This window comes from Temnothorax nylanderi, unplaced genomic scaffold, assembly GCF_030848795.1.
Source record: "Temnothorax nylanderi isolate EJ_2023f unplaced genomic scaffold, tnyl_v1.0 TNYL_tig0086_pilon, whole genome shotgun sequence".
Taxonomy (NCBI): Eukaryota; Metazoa; Arthropoda; class Insecta; order Hymenoptera; family Formicidae; genus Temnothorax; species Temnothorax nylanderi.
In genome coordinates, this window is record NW_027249148.1 from 314,279 (window position 1) to 328,902 (window position 14,624).

Sequence of the window (14,624 nt, forward strand, 5' to 3'; positions counted from 1 at the left end):
ATTTTTTTATGCGATTTAATTTCAAGCTACACATTTTGTGCTTTAAAGGTAGACAATATTTATTGACAACTGCTAACAGCTCGGTTAACAGTTTGTAATCCGTAAACTGAAAATGTGTTTGAAAGTTCTTTAGTATTTTCTGAGATATCTAGAATCTTAAAGCTGCGGAGCATTTTAAGAGATTAGCGATAAAATATCGTTCAACAGAGTACCTCTGCAATATTTTAAACGACAAAATGTTTTAAATATCATATTATTCTTATTCATTGCATTATACATGGGATATGATCCGGGTTGAGCACGCGGGCAAATTATTCATATAGAAATACTATGTGTATTCTCTCAAGAAATCTCTACTATTTTGAAGATCATAAAAGATGATTTAAAGATCTGTAGAATTTGCTATTATTTTTTCCGATACTATTCTACAGAAATATCGGTTTCTGTTTACCGTATCATAAGCATTATTTAACGTAATGACATACATGCTCAATTACGATTAACGCCAGACCGAGTAATAAGTGAAGTAAGAATATTCTCTTTTCGCTGCGCCTCAACAAGAAGCGTTACTTGAATATGTAAATATGCAAAGCGATATTAATCCCTAGTGAAAAACACAATGTTGAAATTTTGTTCTCGGCATTTGGCGTCGTTGTTGCCGCCCGCGCTCCCTCCCGTAAAACTTCATGCATTATTCTACGCTTATGCACGGAAAAGAGAAAATACCGAAATTTGACATTTCATTTCCTCCAAACCTGACGTAGTGCGAGCGTTAAAGAAAGATGAACATTACACATTCAAATATCTCGCAATATTTCAGAGCAGGAAGCATTTACATACAAGAAAAGAAGTGATGCGGATTTAAAGATTTAAAGAGACCTGCTTTATTAAAAGAAATACAGATTCGTTAGAATTTATTCCGTAATTTTCAATTGCTTTGTTAGATAATTTTGCGGCTTATCAGAATGGGCGCGTTGCACATAACTAATACAACGATTTCTTGTGTATAAATTAATTGTATTAATTAAAGATAAAAACAAGCAAAAATAAATTGATGTAGTCAGTAGAAAATATTAAAATTATTTAATTATATTCTGCTAATTGAATGATGGTCACACACTTCATTAACTTTGGACATTATTTTACATTTATAACAATTACAAGTTCTGGAGTAATTTTCACAATCAATAATTTTTACTAAGGTTAATTGACTCTGGCTTTTTGACAATAGGTTTTTGACAATATTTTCCCCTCAATCGAGGTTGGTCGTAAATCATTCGAAACCGGACCATTCTGTTTTTATCTATTCGCCCAACCAACAGTTATAAATCGTATCAGTGTATCTTAAAAATTGCATTTTCTTAGAACCATTGTCACATTTTGGTACAATTTTCTCTAATACTTTTGGAAATAGTTTCAGAAATAATATTCGGAAATACTAGAAAATTGTGTACGCTATAAATGATTTTCTTGATATTCCGCTCTCGCGAATCCTTTATGATATACATTTGTGGTATACATATCGCCACATATATACGTATTTTCGCTACCAAAATACTCGCTTTAAAAATTTCCGCCATCAGAAAGTGCATGGCATAATTTACGTTTTGATACCAGAGGAATTCAACCGAGGAAAATTGAGAGGCAATGCGATGCAAATAAAAGAGCTTCAGTTGCATACGATGAACACGCGCATATTCTATGAAAAAAATTCAGTTTTCAAGTACTATCATGAGGAATATAATGCGGAATATAAAAAGGCACGTGCACGCAGGAAATCTCGCAGGCGTGAGTAATGCGAGTTCGTCCACTCTCGCGTAGATTAGTCTCAAAGGATTGCGTTGTCGACGAGCTAACTTTCGCGAGCACGCAAACAAGCCTTCGGTATAACTTTGCCCGCCGCTCCGTTCCTCTCTGAGAATTATCGCGCAAGAACGTTGCTATTCGCGCCGATGACAAACGTTGCGTGTGCTATAAGTGGATAAACGCGAACGCGCACTCATGAGCATCGATAATCGATACGCACTTATTCTGTAACGTATAAGTCGTAAAGATAAAAAGATGGTAATATTGCGTAACTATGTGATATCTCGAAATGTATCTGCTGCGATAACGATAAGAGTTGAAGAGGGCAGAAAGTGATGGAAAACGATAACATTTTGCGCTCATAATTGAGTAAGGCAAATGGTTGAGTGCCATAGGAATGGATAACAATTCGGTAATATATCTCAAATGTAATAACATAGTTCTTACTTTTGTTAAGAGCTAAGTTAAATTTATCGAATTGCTCGTGTGCCGCTTACATTTTCCAATATATTCCAATTTATTCTTCTTGTTCACAAATGCAACACTTGCTAGCTCATATATAACGTCATACTGAAATTTATTAGAGTTACATGCAATGGTGATAAAACGCGACTGTTGTATAAATAAATAAATAAACGCTTCTGTTTGCGCGCAGTAAGTGTAGCGCGAATTTGAGGAATAAAAATATCGCGCTAATTGTGAATTGGCGCTAATTGATCTGACTGCCAATGTACGATATATAATATGGTTTATCATTTGTGATTTGATTTGATATTCAAAATGTTAGGATTGTGCAATTTTCAAGCTTGATGAGGAAGAAATATTTAAAAGCGTGTTTAACAGAACGTGGAATATCGCCATAATTTGCTCATTAAATTCTTCAATTTCTTGATTAATCAATTGATTAGTCCTCCATATAAGAGAAACAATTAAAGCGAGAAAAATAGCTCATCTTTTATGTAACTGCGCCATTCGTGATTCGATTTCGAACGAATAAAATAAACAGAGATTCCATGTGTTGCTGTTCATGAATTTCCGACATGTCGTCATCAATTTCAAATTTTTCAAAATACGCCTCTATGCTCTCCGAAACATTCGATGCACGAATATGTACAAAAAGTTTCGAAATTGTTTTCAAATGTTAAATCGTTGCTGCAACGGTTTCTCCCACGGTAAAACCTGAAAATATTCCCGCAATATATTCTCGGCAATTTTCATCTTGCCGGGAAGGCAACATCTTTCTCCTTCTTTGTACGTAACGTCGTTTTCTGTCTTTCGAAAAAAAAAAGAGAGGAAAGAAATGAAATCATATCTCCCTAGATTGATCGTTCTTGTGCAGCAGTTGCGACGAAGAATACCGTACATTGCGAGGAAAAATATGATCCTCTACCGCCGTGGTGAGCACGACTTAGATTAATCGGCGAAATAATGATATAATTAATTACGTACAATTAGCACGAAACTTCGCTAATGCGGAGTCCTTCCTGCCCGGTGTTCTATTAGACATTTGGTGCACCATTTGGGTGAGAAATGATCCTGATGAATTATCCCAAGTACTGCAATATGTATCCAAAGCTCTCTCCCTCGCTCTCTTTCTTTCGCTTTAATTTAGTTTTAATTTAAAAAATGACAAATATCTCTCCAGCAACTTAATAACCATCCGAAACACTCTCGTGTTTACGATACCTTCATTTGAATGTAATTCATTTCCGAATGTAGAGGATGCGAATGTAATTATAAACTCGACGGCGATGAATAGAGAAATAAAATTTACGCGAATAAATTAGGCACGCGACAGCTTGATACGGAAATTAATATGATAAAATCTGAAATTGAATCGAAATGCATACCAGTATGCATGTGTCTCTAAATGAATCGACACGATCGAAATTTCAATATTAACACGCGGTCATAAAAGAGACCGTTGTATTAACTTTATACACGCCGAAAAGGTTTCTCTTCGACTAAATAATTAACAGTTTAGTCCGTAAAATAATATGTGATAATTACTAACTGCCACGGGGCAAATGTGTGACACGTATCGACGAGTGTTATACGTGCATAATTAAATGAAACGAACTAAAAAGTAAAACTCGATATACGCTAACAATTTTAAACTATGTCACATGAATTAATTGTGAATAATCGTTTCGTATAAAAGCGTATCTTACGATTCTGCACAAGATTGACCGCATAAACCATTACCAATTATTTCCTCAGAAATTATTAGAAAATAACGATATAATTCCTTTTAAAATTCATTGAGATTTTGTATTTTAAAAGTATGGTGCTACTCTGCTAATTGTAAATATGGTTCCTTTATCAAGGAAATAGCTTGTAATGTTCCAACTTGCGGATAATGCTTCAAACAGTATAACTAATTTAGTTCGAATAATTAAAATACAATTTACTAAATCATAATACACATATTATATACATTTATTAACAAAATAATGTTAATACATTAGTAATAATAAATTTTCCATCTATATTATAACATATAAACTAAAATAGTTAATAACTAATAATACGTTCTCAAACATTTAGCTCCTCTTTCAAAAATTTGTTACCATAAACGTGTCAAATATGAATGAGATAAATGTAATGGCACAAAGATAAATAAGAAATGTCTACCTCCAGATGACACACAGTCGTCATTTTTCTTCGTCGAAGTCACGCTGGCACACCTAATAATGGTGAACGCAACAGGTAATGGCACAGAAACGTGTCCTATTAAATTAACTGAAAAAGATCCCTACTTCTCTTACCGCATGATCGCCCTCGATCGATTAACTAAAGATGTGACGGCATTGCATACGTATATTCTACATTTCTTTTTCCAGCGCTTTCTTCTGCTCCGTGATAATTTTCTGCTTCTCATATCGCAAAAGCACGAACAAAAGTGAATTGTATAATTTCTGACTAGTTGATTATAACGATTTATTGATTATAACGATTACATTTGTTTCACGCAATTATTTTCACTTCTCTTGAGAGAAAAATTACGGTTCGTAAATTCTATCAGATATATCGCCAGTTATAGGCACTCTCGTCGCGTCGAATTTTTGTACAATTTTGTCAGGGCGGAATGGACCCATCAATAAAGTTCCTCACGACATTTAACGTCCATTAATGTTGTGCATGAAAGAATGCACGAATTTTTTCAAAAGCAGTACAACTCTTTTCTTTGGATATTATTTGGGAATATACAATATATACTCTCAAAATGAGTTTAAATAGCAGTACAGCAAATATAAAGTCTAATGTATTACACTTAAAGAGTACCCCCCCCCCCTTCAATTTCATAAAATTATTTATAAAATCTCCCACAAACAGAAGTGGAGCTAGAATTACTTACAATATATTGCTCATTGATTAATAGTATTATTCACATTTATTTAATCTGATTTGTAGAAATTCTTAAATTAAATATATTATAACACAAATAGCATTTTTCTATTCTACCGATGAAAAAATTAGCGTAAAAGTGATCATTACCTTGTTTCTCACTTACGGTCCAATAATCTACTAATCAGAGTTCATGCGATAGCTTTTTATGGAAATGACTCAATATGCTAAATACACGGATCGCAAGTACCCGGATCGCAAGGAATTTATAAAATACCGTGCATTCAGGGAATTACTGGAATTACCTTGTCAACTACTGAACTGGAGGACTGCCGTGAGTGCCGGCGGATTCAATTGCGCCTGAAAAAAGTAGAGTGGCCTGCTGAGAGCCCATTTGCACAAAATCCAACGACTGCTAACTCCCACAGCTTATGCTGCCATATAATTTCGGAATATCGGTGGCGCTTTAAAATGCCCGATATCACGTGATATCAGTGATGTGACGAACCACGGTAACCTTACTTGGACGAATCGGATCATGGACGCGATTTTAAGACAGTTACACGCCTGTTCCATATGTCACGTGATTACAAATTTTTTTAATAATATTGTATAGGAATATTTGCTTTCTATTGCAAAAGATCAGATGCAAATGTTTAATACTGTAGTTTAACAAAATATTATAAAAGGTGATATAATATTACAATTAAAGATATATTAGTTTAATAGGCACAGAAAATTAATTTTTTTTTATTTAATAACTTTAAGAATATAAACGGTGGTAGACAGCACGAAAATTATTTCTGATTGTAATTATATTCTAAACAATTTGCCGCGTAGATCATTAAGTTAATTATACGTTTAAGCTCGTATAATTAAAGAGCACGTGAGTAATTATACATATTAAAAAAGTTATAGGATACATCATGCATTACCGTTACAAGATTTCTTTACTTCCGAAAGACTGTGCATATAATTAAGAGAGAGATGACAGAGAGATGAGTTATGACAGAGAAAATGAGAATAAGTGCAATTTTATTTATCCACTCATTGTAATTAACAATGTTAATTACAATGTCGTCATAAATATTATATAATTATTATCAAACAAAATCCAATCTAAATTATTTATATATAATTTGTACTCGTTGCGCTTCGTTATTTACTCACTTCGGATAAAAGCCAATTTAAATGTAATAGCTAGGATGAAAACCAACTATTAACAACTGTCGGGATTAATTTTACATTCGATGAGCATTTTACAGCAAATGCCCACGCTGCGAAATATGACATTTTTTTAATTATAACGCAGAAAAGAGCGCGTATATATGTATGTGTTATGCGTGAATTTAATACAAATAATGCAATATTCTTCCTGAGGTGAAAAAAAGAATGAAAAAAAGGACACACTGGCTACCGAATACATTCGACTTCCCTCTTCGCAATCCGCTTTACCCTACGCCCTCGTGTAGAAAGGCTTATCAACCTGCGTGCATTCCCAGAGAGGACGGTAATGAAAATGCCTCCGGAATATTTCACGTGCCCCTTTAATACATCAAGGGATGGCGCGGAGAAGCGGAAAGTGAGTACGAGGGAAGAGAGGGAACGAAGGAAAAGCTGCTGTACAGTCGATGCAGGAACAGGAGGCGAGGTAAAAGGGCCATAAAAGAATCCCTTTTCCAACTCTGCGTGTGTTACACCCCTTTGCCCCGCGCAATCTTCTCATTTATAGCCCTTAATTCGAGTGACACTAGCCCGTGGCATCTCTTTATCTCGCTCTACCTTCACCATCATGAAACTGCCCGCTCATTGTTATGGGCGTATAAAAAAAAATTTTATATCGCGACGAGATAAATAAACGAACGTGACCATATGTGTTCAGCGTTATTGCGTAATTGTCCGGTAGGTCTTCGATCTTATGTTCAGATTTACATCAATTCGAGATTTATCGAACAGTATGCAAAAATTATAAAATGCACGTAAAACACGAGAAACATTCTAGAAATTCTAGAAACAAAGTTATAAAGATATACAATGTTAAGGGAATTACTGCGTGCGCATCATACAAATATAGTACTATACTTATTTCTTCTGTATCAAAAATGCAATTGACGTATTTAGAAGTCGATTGTAGATTTCATGATTTCAGATTCTTAGGGAGCAATGAGCAAAATACGTTCTATCGATTTTCTATCAAACTTTTTATTTATTCTTCATTCACGTAATTTTTTATAAAAAGCAATTGTTTTTGACAAAAGTTTTTTTGAGCTCCACGGCTTGCAAGACAGAACAGACGATGCACCAACTTCACGCTTGTCTCAAGCGTTTCCCTCGCCGATAATAAATCCCCGTCTCTCGCATCGTATTTTAATTATCAATAATCGAGGTCTCCTTAGCAATTCAAATTGCACACGTGACTACACCCTTGACACCGGCGCGGCGCGGCCGCCGACATAGAGGACCTTGGGCCAGCGAAATTGGCGTGCCAGCACGCGACAGCCGACGCGCGTCCGCGCCGCTAATGATCCGCGACTTACCGTCCATCCCGGCAGCAATGTCGCTCGATGATCGACGATTATCCGTGACGGGACATTCCCAGATCACGGCGAGTCTTCCGCGCGTGATCGATCCATGGAGTCGCGATATCGCGAGAACGCGGTCTATGCGATCCTGCATCCGCGTTGTCGTGGACCGGTAGATCGGGGTCTCGTTCCGTTGACACTCCTCGACGCGCCGAGGGGTGCACCGTCACTTTCGACGTGGCCACGGACGGACGATGTGTCACGCACAGACATCGACATGATGTCACGCGTACATGGCGAAGCGCTCCTGGTATCGCGTGTTTGCCATGGTTTAAAATCGAACCGGCGAGAGAGAGAGAGAGAGAGAGAGAGAGAGAGAGAGAGAGAGAGAGAGAGAGAGAGAGAGAGAGAGAGAGAGAGAGAGAGAGAGAGAGAGAGAGAGAGAGAGAGAGAGAGAGAGAGAGAGAGAGAGAGAGAGAGAGAGAGAGAGAGAGAAAGTGAGAGAGGGACGGAAAGAGAGAAAGAGAGAGAGAAATAGGGAAACGGAGAGAAAGAGGAAGAGAGGGGGATGCGACCACGAGGGAAAAGCCTCCGAGCTCTTCAGTCTATACTATCGTTTGGATTACCCGCGCCGGCGATACACACGGGAAGCCGTCTTAAGCCGCGCCATTCAGTGCCGACGGATCGTCTGAAATATTTTGCGACAGCGAACCGGAAACCCCAACGACGTCGTATCTGATTCACGGGGTGGGCGTTTAGATGGCTTATTAAATTCTCCGTGGAAATGACACTTATGCTCCCTTCTTCGGCTGCGATCGTTCCTCAATCTTCCCCGCAAACTTCCACTCTTCTCCGAACTTCTCTCATCAGTTGTCCGCGCGGCTCCGTTCGTCTCTCCACTCTGTGGCTTATTCTCCGCAATCTTCGCTTCTTGCGATTGATTCACTGTCACTGTTTGAGTCTCCAGTTGAATCAACGGCCATTAGCAGGCACGACGGAATTACTATTTGCAACCACGGGCAATCACGTTAATCCGATCCGCCGGCACTTCCGGCTAATTTCGCCGCGTCGCTGCCCCGTCGATCGACGTTGAATTTCCTGGCTAGAAATTTGGTCCAGCAACAGCTAAAACGGAGCCGGGCCGACGAAACGCGTGCGCGCCTCACGCGCTGGTCCATAAGGATTGATCACTGATCGGCGGAAATGAGCGATTATCCCTGAACGTTCACCGTTTCGATACTCTCTCCCGTGTGTGTATTCGATCTCGAATCCAGTCGAGTTTCCGGCCCTAAACCCTTCGTGCCCTTGCAAATTGTCTCGTTCTCTTTACGATCTCGTGAGCACGCACAGCACGCACGTCATACGACGAGATCTTCATGAACTATGGAGTATTTCGGAAGCGCAATATCTCTCGATTGATCCCGATCGATTCGCGACGACAGCTGTCCGTCCGATCCGACCGTTTGTTCCGCGAATATACTATCGACCTCCACAACTGCGAAGATACCTGTGGATTCTGACGAGCGACGATCGACGATCGAGTAATGAAACGCGCGAGATCGCCAAGTGTCTATCGACGTTTCAGAACGACGGCAAGTTACGACGTGGACCAGAATCGATTGACGAGGATTGACATCACACCACCGTCATCGTTATCGTCGTTTATCTCGATCGGCCAGGCAGCACTCTCGAGCCACGTCGTGGAGCGTACGGCGAGCGACTGGCTGTCTGCTCGAGTTTCCACACCGCCTCGAATCCCGAATGCTCGCGCGCGCTCGAGAGGGGTTGGAAGTGAGTGAGAGAGGGCGTGAGAAAGCGAGAGGACGAGAGAGAGAGAGAGCGCACGCGAGAGAGAGAGAGAGAGAGAGAGAGAGAGAGAGAGAGAGAGAGAGAGAGAGAGAGAGAGAGAGAGAGAGAGAGAGAGAGAGAGAGAGAGAGAGAAGGAGAGAGGGAGAGAGAAAATACGCGAGAGGGGAACTCCACCTTCTCCCTTCCTGGCAAAACCCTCTGGCGCGCACGCTGCCTGCGACCAACCCCTAATTCTCAGCCCTCCTCCACCAGCCACCTTCTATTCCTCCTGTGTCGCGTTGGTCGTTCCTCTCCGTCTGTTTTTCTTTCTTTCTCTCTTTTTCTCCCTCTCTCTCTCTCTCTCTCTCTCTTATCCTTTCTCTCTATCTTTTCCAATAGCGTTTCTTTCGTAAATTCTTTCTTGCTCATCTCGAGGCTTTCGAGTCTCTCTAAATTCGTTGACGCCTGCAGGTCCTGCCGGCAGATATGACGACACAGGACTTTGATTACCAGCGGCGCGTCTGTCCTGTGCTATCTCTGTTACTACTCGCGCGAAGGGAATCGCGCGTTATGAGACAAGTGTCGGTCGTGCCGACGAGTTCGAGTGTGTTTCCCACAACTGGCTTTTCTTCCCTTGAGAATCAACTTAGCAAATTTCAAACAATATCGCGCAAATGTCAATCTTGGATATTCAGAAATGTCTGATTAATTTAACTACCAAAATTAAATATTAGACTGAGATTTTATTAAATACTAATATTAAACAACATTAAATATCTTAAATATTAATATTATGTTTTTAAGTTAAAAACTGAAAGTTAAAATTATTTAAATAATATCTAGAGAGAGAGAGAGAGAGAGAGAGAGAGAGAGAGAGAGAGAGAGAGAGAGAGAGAGAGAGAGAGAGAGAGAGAGAGAGAGAGAGAGAGAGAGAGAGAGAGAGAGAGAGAGAGAGAGAGAGAGAGAGAGAGAGAGAGAGAGAGAGAGAGAGAGAGAGAGAGAGAGAGAGAGAGAGAGAGAGAGAGAGATAACTCAAAGAAACATGACAACAATATAGAATTGTAAAGTCGAATTTATGAAATATTTTATGCAGATATTAGCTGGAGATTTTTTGATACTTTGTTGTGACTTATAAATTAACTACAGTAATTTTATTCTAATTATGAGGGCAATACTTAATAGTATGCAAATGTATTATTGCTGTATGTGTGTCTATTAAATTTATTTGTTATTAATCAAAAATCTTTTTATTAAACAAATTACATTTATGGTAAAAGTGCCGTGTGGTAGCTTTAGCTACGGCAAAAATCAATAATCTATAAAATAATAGTTATATCCCCTTGATTCGCGATCGCTTGACCTATATAATTTTTTAGCCGTATAATTTTCATAATGGATGAAGTATTAACATCGATATGCTTGTTTCGAACACATCAAATTAACATTATAATCAGTCTTCGTCAGAATTACGTCAATTACAGTTAATAAACTAGAATAACGAAGACAGAATATCTATAATCTATTTCAGGTTGATAGCGATATATAAAAATAGAATAAAATATTTTACTACGAGATACGTATACGAAAGCGTATTTGCATAACATTTTCATTCCAGTAGCTTAATAATTATCGGAGGGGAAAATGTTGTAATTTTCATACATCCTGTGATTTACGATACCTGGTTTTTTATATAAAAAGATATTTTTTCTCTTTAGCAAGAAAGAAAGAATCAGCATTCACACGTTACGAAATATCAAAACTAATATCGAGTGTTATCATGCAGATATACCGATCGTGATATCGCGATTTGTGGATAAGTACCACTTGAATGATATTAAGTTTGGAATTCTATTTTGGGTTTCAAATGACGTAGGTTCATAAACCATCTCATAAAGACCCAGGATCTGCCGCAGGTAACGTAGAAGAGCTGAATCCGGCGCGCATAAACGGTGGGGAAAGCAAAGAAATTTATAGTTTTCAATTTTCCGTCTGTCCGGATTCGCGCGATGCTCCGCAGCCGTATGCAAGGCACTCTCTCATTTAGCCCATCCAATATGACACGTTTTCTCTTCCTAGAAGATAAAATACGTTCGCTTTCTTTTGCACGCACAAGGAGACTTTTCGTCACCAGTTATCGATAATCCACAATCTCGCGCGATACGCGAAATTCGATACACGGTCGTGCGGCTTCGCCGTGATATAGCTACTAATAAAGAAATGTATCCACAAATCTGAAATAAGGGCTCTTTTTATAATTGTAATCTAAAGCTGGCATTTGTGTTTTTATGGGAGTGAAAGGAAAGACGTTAAAGTTAGTGAGATTGCAACCCTGCCGCTTGCATTGTTGTAATTTTCGTTTAATTAATATTGTTACTTTTGCCAATTCGTTGTTGGTGCTCGCGTTTGTGCACTACATCCCCAGAACGTCTATACTGTAGATAATGTAGATATATGTATATCGGTTTATCATTTTCGTAGCAGCGGCAGGCGCGTTTACGTCTCAACATCCCGTATTTACTTCAAAGGAAAACCTATTTACTTATTCCTTTGTTTGGCAATCTCTAAGGTAGTCACGAGAAATTTTCAAAGAACAGGTTTCTTTACAGTCTTTTAATATTTAAAAGAAATCTGCGGATCTTGCGATCTGCCATAAAATTATAAATTAAGTCACATAACGTTTTCCTTGGCTCGAAATACGGACGTTTTTCCGATGTTGATTTTAAGTATGCAAATAAATGGATTTTTGACAAGTGCAGTAACTTTGTACATATATATTTTTGATTCGCTTTCCCGATTTGTGTATACCGTTTGAACAATTTCAAAGATAAATCGTCGTTTCACCGAAGAGATATTGGATTGATAGATGAAAGACTAGAAATTGAACTAATGAGCCGTAATTTTACAAATTGATGTAAATGATATTTACGATTAGAATTGACATCGATACAATTTGTTCGATTTTACTATTCGGAATTCCTCAAACTCTCTGATGTGGTCACGTTAGCAGAGAAAAGCTATTTACGTGTTTATTTATCTGTCGATCCGTTGGTATGTTGGACTGATTAGCGTTTAATCGATTATTACAGCACGTCGAAGCAAGAATTGGATGTAACACACGGCCGTTCGTAAATGACGCAAATAAATAATCGAATATGTATAATATAATTTCCACATGATTTGACCGCTCTCTTGTTCGAACGATTCCTCGTTAGTCAGTAAACGCAATTCATCGGCGCAATGAAGCGCCGTAAAATGTTTCATATCTTACGATTCGATGGCGCGGAATAAGCAGGTTAGTATTAAAAAATCGTTTATTGTCATTGCGAAACGAAATCAATTATGCAAAACAGTTTGCTCATTGTGCAGGCTGTAATCAACGTTGATGCACATTTAGCGGTACATTATCTCATGCAGAAATCCCACACGTTTGCTTCAACGCCGACGATTGCTCATTTACATATCGTTGCATACGATACGACATATTAGATGGATTACGAATTCACTGGGCGCAACGCGAGTATTAAATGCCCATAAGTCGCTTTACGATAATCGAATTTCTCCGAAGACTGATGTGTATAATAAAAAATTAATGATGATAAATTGCAAGATACATGCATTAATGTAAAGCAAGTACCGATATAAAGCGATATATGCGCTTTGTAAAGTTTAAAAGCCACAATATGGATTTTAAATTTAACTTTAACATGTTAACAGTTAGCAATTCAGTTAAAGTAGTTAAACAAATGAATTGGGCACATAAAACGTTACATACGTTATCTATACTAGTCTATATCTATACTATTATATAAAATCCTTACGGATGGTGTATGTTTGTGGGTTTTTAACTTAAAAACTATTGGACCGAATTTTTACCACAAGTATATAAAATAGGGGTAGAATTTTCCGGAAGGTGCTATAGAGTGTGTAGTTTTTCGTTATCTATTTTCTGGAAACCGATTTTTTTAATTCTTACGGGTGGTGAAATTTAAAAAATTAAAAAAATCAGTTTCCAGAAAATAGATAACGAAAAACTATACACTCTATAGCACTCCCCGGAAAATTCTACCCCTATTTTATATGGTTTTAATACAAATTCGGTCTATCTATACTAATATATAAAATCCTTACGGGTGGTGTATGTTTGTGCGTTTTTAACTTAAAAACTATTGGACCGAATTTGTATTAAAACCATATAAAATAGGGGTAGAATTTTCCGGAGAGTGCTATAGAGTGTGTAGTTTTTCGTTACCGATTTTTTGGAAACCGATTTTTTTAATTTTTCTAATTTTTTGGGAAATAATTGACCAAATCTCAAAGAATTATAGATCAAACAGGGGTAGAATTTTCCGGGGAGTGCTATAAAGTGTATAATTTTTTGTTACCGATTTTTTTGGAAGCCGGTACCGAAAGTTTTTCAATTTTTCGGGAATTAATTGACCGAATCTTAAAAAATTGTATATGAAGTAGGGATAGAATTTTACGGGGAGGGAGAGATTGATTGATTGATTGATTGATTAGATTTATTATGCCCAAGCAAGGCTAAAGGGCAAAAAAGTAATATAGCAGTTACAATAATATCACAATACTACAGCAGTTACAATACTACAGCAATTACAATAATATAGCAGTTACAAGATGCAGAGATACAATGAGATGTAAACAAAAGCGAAATATAGCGGTCAGAAGTTAGTATGATGTGCAGAGAGGGAGAGAGGGAAGGAGGGAGGGAGGGAGAGAGAGAGAGAGAGAGAGAGAGAGAGAGAGAGAGAGAGAGAGAGAGAGAGAGAGAGAGAGAGAGAGAGAGAGAGAGAGAGAGAGAGAGAGAGAGAGAGAGAGAGAGAGAGAGAGAGAGAGAGAGAGAGAGAGAGAGAGAGAGAGAGAGAGAGTTTAATAATATAATTGTAAATTATATTATAAGCAATGAATTTTTCTCGCTTTCTGTTTCTTTCTACTTAAACGGGAGGAGAGGAGAAAAAATGTACATGTTATAGTTGCATTAAGCTAAAGACTAGTAGCAGAACGTGCTAAAGACTTCAAATCGGCGCTTCTAGTTTACTCTGTCTCAAGTCAGTTTCTCACTCCGCGTACATGAATGGGGGTCTATTCTCAAAGTTAGGAGTCAGGAGATGCTTGCAATATGTTCAAAATGATCGAGTTTCA

The 14,624-nt window shown here is 37.9% G+C and overlaps 1 protein-coding gene across 6 annotated transcripts in view; it reads right to left on the minus strand.

Moving 5' to 3' along the window:
- Dop2r (dopamine D2-like receptor) overlaps nt 1-9,412 on the minus strand; it is a 205,863-nt gene extending 196,451 nt beyond the window's left edge. For all 6 annotated transcript variants that reach the window (XR_011718664.1, XR_011718663.1, XM_071710180.1 and 3 more), the window contains exon 1: nt 7,692-9,412. The gene's annotated coding sequence lies outside the window, so the exon portion shown is untranslated. The remainder of the gene's footprint in view (nt 1-7,691) is intronic.
- Between the last annotated feature and the right edge of the window lie 5,212 nt (nt 9,413-14,624).